This window comes from Lycorma delicatula, chromosome 1 (assembly GCF_047948215.1).
Source record: "Lycorma delicatula isolate Av1 chromosome 1, ASM4794821v1, whole genome shotgun sequence".
Taxonomy (NCBI): Eukaryota; Metazoa; Arthropoda; class Insecta; order Hemiptera; family Fulgoridae; genus Lycorma; species Lycorma delicatula.
In genome coordinates this window covers 266,174,398-266,186,966 of record NC_134455.1, presented here as the reverse complement: position 1 = coordinate 266,186,966, position 12,569 = coordinate 266,174,398, and the positions used below count along the sequence as shown (strand labels likewise).

Below are 12,569 nucleotides of genomic sequence, written 5' to 3'. Positions count from 1 at the left end.
TTTTTCGAAAGAGATATGAAGCCCTATCTTTTGTGCTAGGTTTTGAAGGCTCATGATTTGTGTTTTGGCTTCTTGAATATTATTTGCTAAAAGAGCGAGGTCATCTGCAAATCCTAGGCAATTTAGTGTGATGGAGTTTTTCTTAGTACCCATTTTTATATTTTTGGGATTTATTTCATACCATTTTCTCATGACAAATTCGAGGGCGCAGTTAAAAAGGAGTGGCGAGAGGCCGTCTCCTTGCCTCAATCCAGTTTTTATGTAGGGTTGAGAGAGTTCAGCTCTGAATTTCACTCTGGACTGGGTATTGGTTAAAGTTAATTTTATCATGTTTACGAGTTTAGGGTGAAGGCCCAGGTTTCTCAGAATATTCAGCATGGATGGTCGGTGTATACAATCATAGGCCCTTTTAAAGTCGACGAAGGTGATTATTAGTTGTTTTTTTCCGTCTTTTATATAAGTCCATCATAAGTTTTAGGGATATTATTTGCTCCGGGCAACCTCTCCATGGCCTAAATCCCCCTTGGTATTCCCCAAGTTCCAGTTCAAGTTGGTCTTTGCATCAGTTGTATATGATTCTCGACAGGATTTTGTATGTGCAATCCAGGAGAGATATGCCTCTGTAGTTTTCCGGATTAGTTTTATCCCCTTATTTATGTAATGGATGAATGAGGGCTGTGGTCCAGTGTTCTGGAAGTTTTTCTTCGTTCCATATTTTCACGAGGCATAGATGTAGGGAAGTTTTGACTGAATAAACTGATGAGTGTTTCCAGAGTTCTGCGAAAAGCTGGTCTTCTCCGCTTGCTTTGTAGTTTTTTATTTCATTTAAGGCTGCGAGAACTTCTTGAATTGTTGGCGGGTTGATATTTACTGGTGAAGTTTTAACTGGAGTTTCAGGTGTCAATCTCAAAAAGCTCTGGGGGGTCGTCACAGTTGAGGAGTCTATTGAAGGTTTCTGCCAAAATTTCAGCATTTTCTTTATTGGTGTGGGCCATATTTCCTTTTTTTCCTCTCAGCATAAGGGTGGGTGGTTCATATCTTTGAAGAGCCTGACCAAAAATTTTATAATAGTCTCGGAAGTTAGTTTTCTTGGAACTTTCTTCTATTTGCTGAATCAAGTTTTTTTGGGCTTGTCGTTTGGTTCCTCTTATAATATATATATATATATATATATATATATATTAAATTTTAGAATATATTGAGAATTTTGATTAAACATCCAGTAACGGATGTTTTTCACTTTGCTTTTTTGGAGAGATAATCAATAGGACTTTTTTTTCTGTTTTCTCTTATTTTACCTGACTTTAACGTACTGACCCCTTTGCTTTGAATTAATGATGTCATTTCTGTAAAATTCATTGCGTGACGTATACACGAGTCTAATACTATGGTTTTTAAAATTATTATGATGTAACCACCAACAAAATACGATTCTAAATTATAATTTTCAATTAATATTAAATAATCAGATAAAACATACATGGTTATTACCAACATAATATTCGATTATTCTAGATGTCGGTTGCCCAGTCGATTGCAATCAAAAAAGGAAGTGCACAACTAGATAGTACAACAATCCTAAATATAAAATTTCAATTTTCTACGGCTAATGATTTTTCCGAATGTGTGAAAGATAAAACAAGATAGGCTTTGGAAATAAAATTATTCTAGTATTCTTAGATCATGTTAAATATTTAAAAAAAAAACTATTTTCGTAGGCAAATTATTTCTAATTCTGAAACAAAATAACTGTAATGACCTTTTCTATAAAAATTTAAAGTATAAGGCACCTAAGATCAATATTACTGTAGCTAACAAGAGGATGGATGGATGTAGCTAACGGACTTCGGGACACCGATTTGAACCATATTTGCTTGTGTGAATAGTACACAATTTACGTGTCTTTATCACAAAATACTCACACGCAATATTAAATTAAACTCAAGAAAAATAGCTCTAAAAATTGTCTTAGCATTTTATATTAGTTGATATAATAATTCTTTTTCACGTCGCTCAAGTACATATGTGGTGTAAGTGAGAACGTGTCGTATCTGTAACGATGCACACATCAGTTCGAATCTGACTTCATAAACATATATAATATATTTTTTAATTTAAATATATCTGTTTATTAATAATTATTAAATTCTCATTGTAAACATTTTTGAATTATATTGAAAAGTACATAAACTTTAATTTAACTAGTAATTTCTGATTTTTTTTTTTTTTTGTATTGTTATGAGTATTGTATTGTTATTTGTATTGATATGTTATTATTTATTGTTAACTTTTTTTTTTACAATCAAAAATTGTAATTACTAATAAATCAATATATTTAAATTAAAAAAAGTTAAAAAAAAAATATATGTATATTAAATCGGATTCGAACCAATGTGTCTTCCCCTTGTAAGATCGAAATATTTCATTAACTAAAATTTTATTTGGCTATAATTCTGAAACCAATGAAAATAAGTACCACTTTCATCTTTGAAAAGCTCTCATTTAGGGCTCATTACTGCCAATAAGAAAAAGTCCAAAAATCCAATGTTTCAAAATTGAAACCCCGCTTTACTTAGAGATCTGATTGTAAACACATTATTGGCCCAGTCGAATGCAATCAAAAGGAGAGTTGCACCACTAGATATTACAACAACCTAAATACAAAATTTCAACATTCTAAGGCTAATTGTTTTTATGTGAGATACATACGTACGTAGGTACGTTTCACGCCGAAACTAGTAAAAATGGATATTTCCGTTGAAATCTGAAAACCGAAATTTTACGCGATTACAATACTTCCTTTACTTCATACAAGGAAGTAAAAATGAGTAAAGCTGCTGTAATTGTTCATAAGCTTGCATTAACTTACTAAAAAATAAATCAGTACATTTCATTACAGACCAACAAATTTTACAGCGAAACTTAACAGTTTCTTTTTGTACCTTGGAAATGTCCTCCATTCTAAAATCTTTTGACCTATGCTCTAAATTCTTTCCTTTTCAATTATTTCAGTTAGAATAATGTTTCTTCAATTTTCATTAGCGAATTTAAACTTGCAATTTCATATTTTAAATGGAATTTTTGTACTCGACAAGGATAAAATTAATTGCAAAGGGAAAAATATAAAGGAAGACAAATAAATAAAATTAAATAAACAGATAACTTAAGGTGAAGTGTGAAAAAAAATTTCAGGACGGACAAATTAAATGTTAATTGACACTTTGGCTTTTTGATCAGCTGGTTTGATTTCTGCTTATCCAAGATTTGATCTTTTCACTATTCGTTTTAATAAGTTCCTCATTGAAATAAGTCACTATAAACACCGTATTAGTTAGTATAAGTATTAGAATATTATAAAATGGAACATTGGTGATATCAAATCAATCAACAGGTGATGAAAAAAAATCATATATCTGGAATTTTCTGATATTCATGATTTCTCAAAATTTCAACGAATTGAGTAAAATATAAAAAAAGACCAAAAACAATGGGACATTAAGGAATGGAAATGTTAGACTAGTTATATAATTTGATGTATGCGTTTAATAGTAGGAACTTTAAACAAATTCGATATTTTACTTAATAAGAAAGTGATAGCGATATTTCGTTTGTTTTTTCGAAAAAGGTCCCCCCATTTCCAACCCCATGTTCCGATTTTACCCATTAACGAACTCGACCGAGATTTGGGGTTGTTATATTTTAGGTATCCATTTGAGAGTGATTGGCGCAAAATTACAGTAGTTATCGTGTCCACAAAAAAGTGTAATATATATATATATATAAACTTTTGAACTGACGGTGGTTTTGGAGTCTGGGTGATGTAAAATTTTCCGGAAGTCGAATTATGGTACCCATTTCAATAGGTAGCTTTCGTATGAAATCTATCTAAAGACAACAATACAATAAAGAATGGTTTTTCTTAAATAGAAGAAAGAGACAATATAATTTCTGATTTTGAAATTATATTTATTTGATTCGATCATTTATTTATTCAATTCAATATATTAAATTATAATATCAAATAACACGTTATTACATGACATAATTAGGTGAGTTACCTTACTGGCAAGAGCAAATTTCTTAAGAGATACAATCGCACGTACACTCAAAATGTTCATAATTGCTTTAACTGTCAATTCAAACAAAATAATGAAATGCAACACTCAAATATATATGTAAAAGATTAACTATGTTAAACTAAGACCTATCTAGTTAAAACAATTTATAAGCAATAAATTTTCACTAGCTAAACAACAAATTTCTGTGCGAGTGTGCGTTTTTTTTTATTAATATATGAAATGTTTCTTGTTGAAAAACAAGAAAAACTTGTTACGGGACAACAGTAAACCTTTCATAACATTGACCGGCTCACATTCTGCCGGCTCACAAATACGGATGAATTTTCAGCACAGACACAGATCGTTGAGCCGACCCCGCAGTACCCGCTGATTCCCTATGTACTGAACACATGTTTTATAAAACACTTCATTTTTTTTTACATGACGCGATCTCTATAAAGTTTGATTGGCTTAACTAGTTCTTCCGGAGGCGGAGAAAACCGATCGCCGGGAAAAGATCAATAATCCTTCGCTCTATCACTATCTTAACTTCGTCCACTATCTGCTGTTCACACGCAAAATATTTCTGCATATCAGTGTTTAGGCATATTACTCGTATTTCTCTTTCTAAATTGTAAATAACTTATTTATAGAAAATATTTTTTAAAAATAAAACAAAATTTTAACTTATGAATTATTCTTTGTCTGTCATCAAAATTATACATATCACTATGCGGGGTTCTTAAATATTCAAACACTTTCTTTAGATCTTATACATAATAATGTATTTACAATAGTTATACACTCTTATAAAGGCACTATTTTTGGGAATTGCGGGTAATGAAGAACATTTTTCAAAAGAAACAAATATCAATTATTGATCCTGAATATTATCAGATCTCTATATTATTATTATTATTATTAGTAGTAGTAGTAGTAGTAGTAGTAGTAGTATTAGTACACATTAGTACTAGTATCAGTACTTAGTATTAGTACACATTATGTTATTCAAACGATTTTTAATCAATGCATCATTATCTATCTATGATAGTAAAAAATATTTTTTTTTAGGATAACATCGTAAACAATAAAAGCAGAATCTAACATTCTATACATGTCTATATACGTTTAAAATTAACATAAGAATGTATTACATATTCTTATGTTTTACCCGTGTGTTTTGTAATGCTATTTTAGGCCAGTAAGTATTAGGAGTGAATATTCGATAAAAGTAACATAAATATAAAATCATAATGATTTCGAATTTTATTTCAACGCAAAATAAATCCTATAAAATATTTTATAATATTAGTAGGATGTTTAGAGAATTAACCACACATCTCAGGAACGGTCGAACTGAGAATGTACAAGACTACACTTCATTTACACTCATACATATCATCCTCATTCATCCTCTGAAGAATTATCTAAACGGTAGTTACCGGAGGCTAAACAGGAAAAAAGAGAGTAGGATGTTTAAAGAATATAAAGTTTAGGTTACTATTAGTAAGAGGAATAAGGAATGATCTTATTAAAGTTTATTGTATATGTTGTCTTGCTGGTCAAAATACTCCGTGAGGAATAAATTAAAGGTAATATTTATATGAAAAAAATGTAGTTAGAAGTAGGTTATATTTTATGAATATATAAAGCGAGTGTAGGAAAACAGGAAATCGATAACGCTAGAAAATGATCCCTTAGGGAAGAGGTAAAAGGGAAAAGTCAAAGATGAATAATATTACAAGGCGATGAATAAGAATGAACAAAAATAGATAAAAAAAATAATAAACGGATAATAAATAGTATAAAAAATTGTTAAATAATGAATTGTATATTACTCTACAGAGTAAAATATCTCCATTAGTAGGAAAGACCTTATTTATATGACAATTTTATTGCAATTATGGCTCGTCTACTCTAGGCTTTCAGTTATCATGGCAAAATCCTCCCGTTTAATAATAATATTGTAACATTTGTGGTGAGAACGAAATCCTTAAATTAAGTAACTTTATGAATATTTTTTGTAATTTAGAAGAATATTTAAAACCTAATGAATATTTAAAACTATAACACGATATAAGAAAAATTTTCTGGCTGCAAAGAAATTGCAGTGACTCGTATATATTATAACGGGAGCTGTTGTCACGAGTTGCAAGACGGTTCTTTTACAATTAAAATCAGAAATATCTTTCAGTAAATCTAAGTTAGTGATTGATTATTTTATTTAAGAAATTTTGATATTTTACATTGTGATCATAACTATCTTTAAGTTTGAATCGGATCAGATAAATATTGTTACAAAATAGTCTACATCGGTGCAAAATATGTCGATATTGTTCGCTTGGCATTTAATTTTTTTTTTTTAAATTTACATTAACCGATGAAATTAAAATATATTTTCATTTAAAATTAAATTTTTAAATGTTTCTGAACTCAGAAAATAATTTCCTTGGATTTTCTGGGCTAGTTGACTTTTCGGTTTGGATCAAGGTTTGAGTACACCGATCGCACGAGATTTTCGATTGATGCTCCAAGGTCAGTTAATTTGCGTAGTTTTAATCGATTATTTGATGTAATACTATGAGGTAACAGTGATAAAATCATTTAAGTTAAATAACTAACCGCGACAAACAATGTATTAACAATGGTTCAATTCATAAATTTACGTTTTTCAAACAAGAAGTCATGAAAAATACACGAATATACGGTGATAAGTTTCATTTCTTGCGATTCCAAACAGGGACCATCATAGTAGTCGGTGATTCTACTAAGCATGACAACGAGATGGTTGATGATTTAAAAATTTAATATTTTTTTTCTAAACTTTTTAGACGATTCAATAGTTGTTCAATAGTTCATCGACAAAGTTTACAATATGTTTAAAAATGTACAAATGTTATAGTGTGCAATATGCGAACGCAACTGAGCACTCGCAGACAACAGAACAAAAAGAAAATAAACAATTTTTTTTTAATTTTATTTTCGTTGTGATGGATTTTCATAAAATAATAACATACAATTTCTATTTTACCTCATCCATCGATTAATAGATATCAGTCAAACAAATAAAAAATAATTAAGTTTTCCAACTCTAATGTCTTTTCAATAAAATTATTATTACTACATTTTAACCAGAAATGTTTTTGAGAATTCTATCATTTTTTCAAAAATTGTGTTGCTTAAAACGTGGTTTTAATTTTTTTTTATTTTCTTGGCCTAAACGAATGCTATTTTAGCAATCACTTTATTAAATAACATGCTAGGCTCTTCATTTAAATAGATGAATATTATAGCAGTATTTTTTTCTTTTTCTGTATAAAATATAAAATTAAAATAATATAACATCATTTTTATTGTATATAAAGTATGTAATTGTTGATAAATATTAATTTTATTGATTAAAAAAAAAATGACTAAAATGTATTCTTGTAATTATGGTAATTTTTACTGATGTTTCTTCAAATCTTCAACATCTCATTTTACAACAGTTAATTGTATTTTATTCCAGTATTGTATTTAAATAATGAATTATCAATATTATAATAGTAAATATATATTATCTACTTTGTAAATTATAGATAAGTGAATCCGAGTCGGAGAACTCTGGTTATTGTAGTTCAGTATAAAAGCTTATGAAATATTACTTGAATTTATTTTTCATGAATATCTAAGTAGCGGTTCAAAAGAAAACAAACTTTAGTATAAAAATATGTCCTGAATTTAAAGCTTTTTTTAAAAAATAACTTTAAGGAATACGTAAATTAATATATTTTGAACCATTAACACCTGATAAGATATATAAATAGAAAAAATAATATACAAATAAAAAATGCATTCAAATTTAGATCTTTTAAAACCTTATTGTCAAAAAAAAAAAAAAAAAATATATATATATATATATATAATAAAAATAAGCAACCTAAAACAATATTCTGATTAAACAATTGCATTACATTTGTGAATGTTTTATTTTGTTTCCTTTATTTAAAAATATTGTCATATGTATATATATATATATATATATTTATAAGAAATAAAAATGGAAAATGTTAATTTTTTCTTGCATTAATTTCTTTTCACTGTAAAAATTTTAGTACTTTAACCCGAGACTTGTAACAGAACATCAGTTTTTTAAGATGGTTTAGTCAGACGATAGTTTTAATTTCAAAATATTAATTTATTGTTTTTTGTTCAGTTATTTTACATTACTCATTTTGAATTATTTGATTATTATTTACGGCTACGAATACTTATCTCATACGTTAAAAGTTATATAGAAAGAAAAAACATAAAATTAGACAACAAAAAATTATATATTATAAAAATGAATACAGAATCATATGATAAAAGTAAAATATATTTTACAGTGTTTTTAATTTATTTTTAAAACAATATATCATGCATTTTTTTTGAAACGTTTAATCAAATACCTTAAAAAATATTTATTTTGAAACATAAATTGATTTGACTTATATTTGCTTTGTTAATATGATTATTATGTCACGGATTATTTTGCGGGAGAAATATTAGTGAAAATTCCAATTTCAGAACGCTTTATTAATTCATTTACTTAAGGCTAAAGGTTAGAAACTTATTATTGTTTCATATCTACTTTATTTAATGATATTAGCAGTTGATACCTGTTAAAATAAACATTAAAGCAAACAAAGTTTGTACAGGAGGGGTCTGATTAATAATAATTAAGCGCTAATTTCACACTGAATTAACAAAGTGAAATTACTATAATCATTAAACTAGAATTTTTAAAGCAATACTTTGACAGCAGCTTAAACTATAATATATTTACAAAATATTGAAATTTCTAATGAAAAAGTATTTTTAATATATATAGCTATTTTTATTGATAATTTAAAAAAAAATTAAAAATATATAAATTGCACAAACGAGTTGTTACACATTAAAAATTAAAAAAAAAAATTATTTAGTTAATAATCTTGTAACTCGTATAAGTGAAAGGTAAGATAATGATTATCATGCCGAAGATTATATTTGTTTATATTAAACGAACTCTAGTGTCAATGAGAAGTAATAAATGTGTATACTTACGAGTGTGTTGCCGACAATATCGTATCATGCATGCAACAGTCTAGGCCACTGCAGCAGTGCGAATACAGACTCACCAATGCCAGCCCCCGGCAGAATTCCGACGTTATCCCCAAACGAATGTATCCGAAAGATACCGAGAACAAACGATCATGAAAGTCACCACCACGTACTATTGGTTTTCCAAGGGGGGGTGGAGATATTTACTCCTCACATAATCTTCCAACAATAATTACCTATCTGCTAGCGAGAAAATTACGAAAGTTAAAAATACTACAGATTGAGATCTAATTAAAACAAATCTTTTATTATTAATATGTTAAAAAAATGTATTGTGTAAATATGAATCATTTGGATTAATGTTATTATTATACTCGTGATAATACTAACGAGAGCTAAAAGTGAACTAAGGATTTAATATTTTAATAAATATTCATATCGTGTAACTGATTAATAAAAATGTTAATGTTTAAGAACTGTTTATTTATTTTACCAGAAAATTATTACTTACAAATCTTTTAGGATAAAAAATTATTGTAAAAATTTACTACCGATTAAGAATTTTTATTTAACTTTTTGCTCGTATATATATATATATATATTACACATACAAAACTAAAAAAATATAAAAATTAAAAATTAAAAAGTTATATCAAAACGTTTTATAGATATTTTATTCAATTAAATATATATATATAATAAAACATTTTAATGTAATTCATTAAAATATCTAGGGGTTAAATATTAACATCGAATTATAGAATTACTGATGTAAAAATTAATAATTTTTTATTAAAATTTTAATAGTTAGTAAAATTTAATTTTGTAGGTTGCCAAAACTAAACTATTATTGGTGACCCATTAAAGACAAAAAAATCCAGGAAATCTTATAAGCATTCTGATTAATAACAAATACCTCACATATTTTTACTAAGTAAATTAAGAAGTGAAGTGGTTTCTCATTCCCATACAGGTTACCTTATTCACCGAACCGAATATATTGTATACCGTACTCTAGTTACACTGAAATTTTGCTTCCAAAGTATCACTTTCACTTCGTTCAACTCAAAGAATGAACAAAGTGAAAGAATTTAATAGGAATTTAGTGAACATTATTACTCTCAGAGAGACAAACTTTACGTTTTAACTTTTGTATCTCAGTGGATTTCCGCGATAAAAATTCACAAAATAATATAACCCTTTCTGTGAAAGTCAATCTGTATGAATGTAACAAATAAAATATAGGTATCAATAATTATAAACTAAAAATAAATAGTAATAAACGTGTAAAAGTATTCTACTTCGTATTAGGAGAAAAGCAAAACTTAATAAGTTTCTTGAATTAATTACCAAGGTTCACATAACAAGATTTTTTCTATTCTATTATTAGTTTCAGACTTGTTCAACTCTATTTCAATCTATTATGCAACAATCTCTGAACGCTCACCTATACCCTGAATCACAAGTCTTACCACTGTCAAATAACTGTATTATATAACATCATATTTGCTTTTCAGAACAGGTTTTACTTTGCATAACCAGTCTTCTTTTGAATGCATCAATTTTTAAAACGTGATTTCATTATTCTCCATCCCGACATTGATTTTTTTTACTTTGAAGAATATAAACTGTTCATATTCTAAGGACTTAGTAATACGTAAAGTTTACTATTAGAATACTACAAGTTTGTTTTAATGATTGTTGCTCACCACATTATGAGAGGATTTTAAACGCTTCTTTGCTGAAGTTTATACTGCTCGAGTAAGTGTAATGTTCTGCTTTTATTGGGTAGTTAACTGAATATTTAGTAAAATTACTGTACGTCTTTATTTAGTTTTCCCTCTTTAAGTTGTTTGAATTACTTCATGTATATACAAAACAAAAATTTTACTCATAACTGACTTTACAGCAGAACTTTATATATTAATTTTTACAATCACATGAAAAAAGGAATAAGGGAGTATAAAACAGCTATTTGTCAGAACGATTGGATTAGAATAAAAATTTGCTAGTTTTTAATCGAATTTATAATAACCTTGGTAGTTTAATGTTTACAAAATTTCCTTGTGCAGTGAATAAGTTTTTTCGACTGAAGGGTTTTGGAAGATATTATTGCTGTTTTACACTCAGTGTAACTACTGATAACGTAGCTAACAATAGAATATTACTACAGTTGGGTTGATAAATTAATATTTAGAAAAAAGTATTAATATATTAATATGGTCTCGTACCAACGAAGGTGGAAAACGTCTATGCAGCATGTAGAATAGAACCACAGGAAGTACTTGTATCAGTCACCACAGATAAGGAAAGGGAAAATATGGAAACTGACATCCGTCACCCCTCATATTGGCAAGAGGATAAAGCTACTGGCATAATCTGTAAGAAAAGCTTCATCGCTAAATCAAAGCCACTGGAGGAGAGCGCGAAAACAACGACACTGAAAAGATGCAGAGCAGGCACAAGTAAAATGTGCCGGATAAAAGAGGACTTAGGTGTTGAAAGAAAAACTATAATGGTCCAAGTGGGAAATACCCACAACAGCATGTTGTGGGCGTTGAACCGAAATTTTTGAAGCCGACCGGGAAACGACGACTACATCTTTCTCCCTCGGCTACTCAGGGGAAAAATAAAGCAGAGGCGAGCAGTAGGTGTTCCTTCTCCTCATGAGAGGAGGCCTTGGATCTGGATCGGAAGTATGCCTCCGCGATGGAAGAAGGAGAGCTCAAGGAGGAGCGGGTGACGAGTGGTGTGATTTCTGATTCTGGTAAGCGGAGGTGGTATCTAGCTAATAATACGGCTATTCTTCTCCGTTATGTTAGGCAGCTTAGTTTTATGGTTAGCCAACATGTAGACACGAATGTTAAGGAGTATTCCCATAATATGGATGGTATTGCTCGGATGGTGGAACTGTTTCGCGACGTGGCATCTGAGGAGCCAAAGAAGGCACGGTCAACTCAGTTGGACCTAGTGGATGAACCTACGCAAACTTATTTCATTCTTTCTGATGTGGCCACTCAAATGACAGATGGAGGTACTCCTGGGAAAGATGTGCGGAAGGCAGTGGCGAGTGGGGTAGTTGACAGCGAATTGTCCCGGCTGATCCTTCAGAGGTGGTCCAAGGACATATTTACATCCATTGCGGTATTGGAGAATTTCATTAGAGCTGATGGCCTTGCGAGGGTGGTCGACCTGGCATGGGGGGAAGATTATTGGGCCACCTCGGCGTTGTTGGAGGCGATGCCATGGGCGTGCCCGATGCTTCGATCAGGCTCAGGGCAAACTAGTCAGATTGTTGCTGACAATACCCGTGCGATGGATATGGCTGGTGGGTTAGTAGACGTAGGTGAACAGAATTATTTGGTGTTAGTGAACTCATCGGAGGGTGAGGAACGTTTGGTCAATCGCTTGATGGAATCAGCTCGGTTGGTGTTGAGTGAGAATGCC

General features: G+C 29.6%; 1 protein-coding gene across 1 annotated transcript in view; it reads right to left on the bottom strand.

Moving 5' to 3' along the window:
• LOC142318305 (ly6/PLAUR domain-containing protein 6-like) overlaps positions 1-9,234 on the bottom strand; it is a 305,742-nt gene extending 296,508 nt beyond the window's left edge. Inside the window, exon 1 of the mRNA XM_075354877.1 lies at positions 9,126-9,234. The gene's annotated coding sequence lies outside the window, so the exon portion shown is untranslated. The remainder of the gene's footprint in view (positions 1-9,125) is intronic.
• Between the last annotated feature and the right edge of the window lie 3,335 nt (positions 9,235-12,569).